Source organism: Mus caroli, chromosome 19 (genome assembly GCF_900094665.2).
Source record: "Mus caroli chromosome 19, CAROLI_EIJ_v1.1, whole genome shotgun sequence".
Classification (NCBI taxonomy): domain Eukaryota; kingdom Metazoa; phylum Chordata; class Mammalia; order Rodentia; family Muridae; genus Mus; species Mus caroli.
The window spans coordinates 51,513,798-51,519,282 of NC_034588.1; positions in this window are offsets into that span (position 1 = coordinate 51,513,798).

Consider the following 5,485-nt stretch of genomic DNA (forward strand, 5'->3'; position numbering starts at 1 on the left):
TTTTTTCTATAAAAAGTAACTCATTTATCTTTTTCATATAGGCCTTCTATTTTCTTCCAAGTAAAAATATTGGAAGTATTTATGTGTTGTGCAAGATGCAAGGGGTCAGCTTCTGGTTTGCTCCTCACAGTCTCCTCAATTGTTAAGACACTGTCTCTCTAACTGAACCTGTAATCCATCAAATTGGCTAGACTAGCTGGTCTCCATTGTAGGGTTACAGACCAGTATTGCCTCACAGTCTTTTACATGGATGTTGGGAATCCAAACTCACACTTTGTGCTTGCATAGTGTGATGGGTTGTATATGCTTTGCCCTGGGATTGGCACTAATAGGAGGTGTGGCCTGTTGGAGTAGGTGTGTCACTGTGGGTGTGGGCTATAAGACCCTTACCTAGAAGTTACTCTTCCACTAGCAGCCTGCAGATGAAGATGCAGAACTCTCAGCTCCCCCTGCACCAGGCCTGCCTGGATGCTGCCCTACTTTCTGCCTTAATGATAATGGACTGAACCTGTGAACCTGTAAGCCAGCCTCAATTAAATGTCGACTTTATAAGAGCTGCCTTGGTCATGGTGCCTCCACAATTCCCTTTCCAACATGCTGCTATCTTGATGGTAGTAGCCCCTAAGTACATTCACAGCAAACAGTGACTCAGCACACAGCCAACCTCTAATCTGCTTATTTTAATTTTATTTGACAATTTATAGACATATGTGTACTGTATGTATTTGTGGGGCCCAATATGATATTTTCACTTGTGTTCACAATGCATAATGACTAAATCAAACTAATTAACAAATGTTTAACATCAGTCACTGGTACTTCTTTCATTCAGAAGTCATTTTAAACTGCTTTAGCAGTTGTTAAACATATAATAGATAATATTTTTAAAGATTTATTTATTTAGGAGTGTGTGTGTGAAAGACAGAGAGAGAGAGAGAGAGAGAGAGAGAGAGAGAGAGAGAGAGAGAGAGAGAGAGAGAGAGCTTGTTTATAGTGCCTCTGAAGTCCAGAAGAGGGCATTGGGTCTCGTGCATCTGGAGTTACTTCAGAGCCATCAACATGAATTAGAGGGATGAACATGTGTCCTCTGTAAGAGCAATACGTCATTTTAGCCACTGAGGCATCTCTCCAACCCCTCACATTGGTCACTGCTCTGTGGAGAAAGAGCTCCTTATGGTTCCATAACCCTGTCCTAACCCTCCTAAACCTCCATAGAAGATAGCTGAACATCCCCAATCGCTTGAGTCTCTCCTCAGCATTTTGATGATTAGCCAAGTTTGTCAAGAAGTTGAGCAGGAGACCTTAAAGATCAGGCATTAACAGTAACCCAGAAAATAGCTATGGTCATATCAGGTTCTTTTGGAGGAGCAGGAAGTCACGAGAAACCATTTTGCCCACGCATGTTCTACTGCCTGAAGATGCTATTTTGAGGACTTGAGTCGATGTAAGCCATTGGGTTTTACTAGGAAAGGAGAGGAGAGAAGAACCTTTCAGACAACGGAAAGAGCACATCCCAAGTCATGTCTGGAAAACCAGCAAGCACAGGCATCGTCATCATACCACGCTTGTTCTCATCTTATCTCCAAAGGTAGACCAGGGTTGCACCTCGTCAATCCTTGGATGGAGATTAGAAACAAAGTTCTTGGAAGAAAGAAGCACGGTGCGTATGATATGCTGAGACGTGGGCAAAGAGAACAAGAGTTGCCAAAGAGAAGGTTTTGCTTTCATGCTGAGGTTCTCAACCTGTGGATCTGGACCCCCAAAGACAACCAGACAACATGGATACGTACATTACAATTCATAACAATGGCAAAATTGGTTATGAGGTAGAAATGAAAGTAATTTTATGGTTGGGGGTCACCACAACATGAGGAACTGTGTTAAAGGGTTGATGCATTAGGAAGGCTGAGAGCCACTGCTTTAATAGGTGCTGAAGGGATTGATCATTGTCGTAGTCACTGGGAGGTAGGGGAGAGGAGTTTAGATATTGTCTCTTCTACTACGTTCCATTGCTGTGATAAGCACTGTTATCAAAAGCCACCTAGGGCGGAAGAGAATTATTTTGCCTTAACGTTTATGGCTCATTATAATTATTGAAGGAAACCAAGGCAGGAGTGGAAGCAGAAACCAATGGTGCTGTTTAGTGGCACCATGTTTTTCATTGTCACGTCCGCTCTCGACCAGCAAGAACGACACGACCACCACTCCTTCTAACAGCAGTTTATTCAGTCTTCATCTTTCTTCTTGTTTATATCTCCCCCGAACCCTGGGCCTCTCACTCTTATATACTCTCAGTTCTCATCCACTCACAGCAGGCCACGTCACCTCACCAGGTACGCAGCTTCAGCTAATCAGGGCAGCAGGGGCATATCTCCACCAAAATGGCTTCGCCAGTAACCTGGTACACCTGCGCAGCTCTCATGATGTTTGTGGCTTATATTCAGGTGAGGAAGTCAGGTGCAAGTCATAAGACTTAGCTGCAGTCCCTGGCGCCTTCTTGGGACTGCTGCCACACCCGCTCCTCACATTTCATGTCTTGCTTGGCTTGCTTTTTGTGTACAACTCTGGACTATTTGCTCTGCTGTAGCACTGCCTACTGTGGGCTGAGCCTTCATCATTCATTGTTCAAGAAAATCCCCCTGCGGATGTCCACAGTCCAATCTTCTAAAGGCAATTCCTCAATTAAGGTTCCTTCTTCTTAAATGACTCTACTTTGTGGAGAGGGAAAAATAAATAAACAAAAAAAAAAAAAACTAGCACAACTCCCAACTACAATTCTGTATCAACTTCCCCAGGAAGCTTAACACGCACATGTTGGGGCTGATGAGATGGTTCAGAGGGTAATGATGCTTGAGGCCAATCACAACTACTTGACTTTGATGTCAGGGACCCTCGTGGTAGGAAGGGGGGAGCAGCTCCTATAGGTTGCTCTCAGCTCCACACACATGCCCTGACAAGCACATGCACACACACACATAAACAAATAACTACAAGAAGATTAATTTTTGAGACTACATATTCAGTTCCTCTGCTACAAATGAGTTAGAACATCTAGGAAATGCTTCTCAGCACCAATTATGTCTTTAAAAGAACAAGAAACTGTTTGAAAATAGCTCAAAGCCCATGCCAATGTACAGCCTCAAAGTGTAATTTAGGAGGCTGGGGAGAAGGCTCGGTGATTAAAAGAACGTGTTGCTCTAAAGGAGGACCTGAGTTCAGTTTTCAGCACCCACATGGTAGCTCAAAAACATCCCATTTGTAACCTCAGTTCTAGAGGATCTGATGCCCTCTTCTGACCGCCCAGGGCATGCACATATGCAAGCAAATAGTCATAGACATAAGATAAAATATATAAATCTAAAAATAAATTTCAAATCTAAAACTTAGTTTAAAATTGTTATGCAGAATCCAAAACTTTCTATGGATGAAGGAAAGATCCCATAAGGGCAGGATTAGCTGGATGTCTTTAATGCAAACAGCCTCTCATTAGTCCTTCATCTAGATACGGATAATAAATACAATTCTGTTCTTTGTCTCTGCAAAACTCCAAACACAGTGCCTCTAGAAAACGCAAACTCAGTTGAGTTTGGAAATTTGCAGACAGCAAAGAGTGAACGTATTTAAAAGATAGGGAGGTATCCGCAACCAAAATTACACAGCGCAATCAACAAGATGAAAACAAAGGAAGGCTCGAGTCAAATTCTATCTGGGCATGCAGAAAAGTGCCATGTGGTTACGCAGTTTTAAGGGGAAGAGGGATGAATGTGTTTCCAAAGTGGTGGTTTCATTGTTGCCTGGAATTACCTCAAATACTTTAGGTATGGAGGAGACCTTAGCTCTCTCAAGCAAAGGGGCATCATCTTCTGCTGACTGAGCCCATTATGATATAGAATAGGCCATTAAACCAAAATGAACATGACATAAAGATAATTGCATATCTTATTTAAAACCTGTTCCAATCACCACCACCAAAAAAAAAAAAAAAGACAAAACAAAAAACAAAACAACAACAACAACAAAAAAAAAAAAAAAACCCAAAACTCCAAAATACTAAGGACAGGCAGAGAAGCAGTAACTTCTTGTGCCAAACAGCACGGATAACTCAATAAAACAACAGTAGCTCCAGGTCCTGGCTGTGTATCTCCTCAGAGAATCCATTTGCTTCAGTCTGTCACCTACAACAGAGCAGAGCTTATTACAGACACCTGGGAAACCGTGTGCCTCTGTAGGATTCATGACCAAAGCTCCTGGTCAAGGCTCACTGGCAAAACTGAATGAGCAATGGGCAATAATCTCTACAGTCTTGCTTGTACAGAAAAAGTAGGAAAGAGACAAAGCAAACAGCAAGAATTCAGTGGGTTTATTAGGGCAAGGGGAGTCTCTCAGGTAGACTTCAACATTGCACATAGAATCTTTCTGAACGTGTCTACTTAGGGATAGTAAAATTCTACACAGAGCATCCCAGGCTTCTGCAACAGTGGAAAGAACACCTAAGACAAAGAAAGACAGGGCAGACAGATAACAGAGGTATTGGGAAATTGAGAGTGTTTTAATGAAGAGAAAAAAAATTACTTTTAAGGATGCTGTGATTGTAATTCTGCATGAAATCCAAAGAGTGGGAGCCCTTTTCTTAATCCTGTGTTCTCCAGTCATTTGCAAGCTAAGCCACTCCAGAGATATAAACGTCATTCAAGAAGTTACTCCCGAGATCGTGACACCATTGGGGTGATAGATTATGATGCCAAGAGCTGAATGCGGAAAGTCTTCTACCGATGAAACAGAAAGCACAGTAAATACTACATAAATACCACATATTGTGTTAATCAGTCGATCAATCGATGCCAAGTGCTAGACAAAGCCCTGTGGATCTCCATGATAAATTGTGGCTTAAAAACCAAAATCAGGAAGAATCCATTGAAGGACGGCTTTCTACATGGCCCGCATCTCCTTTGAACACATAATTCTCTAAACTCAAAGTCAGACACAGGTGACATTTAAAGAAGAAAGATGCTGCAATTTCCAGACAGGGAAGTATTTGTCTTTCTCTAATTAAACTTAGTCACTGCATTGAAATAAAGCCATAGCTGGGCCACAGTGCTTGTATTTCACTTACAGCTAAGCTGTGCAGTAAGGATAATGTTGCTGAGAACAAGCTCATTGCCAACAGGCCAATCACCATTACTTTTAGAACAAGCTCATTTCCAACAGGCCAATCACCATTACTTTTAGAAAAGTCACTGCTGCAACCACCAATGTTTGCTGTAACTAACAGCAAATTAGATGGCGACACTTCCTCTTTTATTTGAAACAAGATCTTGCTATGTAGCCCAGGGTTGCCTAAATCTTGCAATCATCCTGCCTCGGCCATCCACGTGCTGAAGTTACAGGTGTACACCACTACACTCAGAGACTTAAACCAAGAACTTCCAATAAGACGAGAGGCTATGCACTTTGTAGCACACACATTTCTTGAGTACTTGTTTCA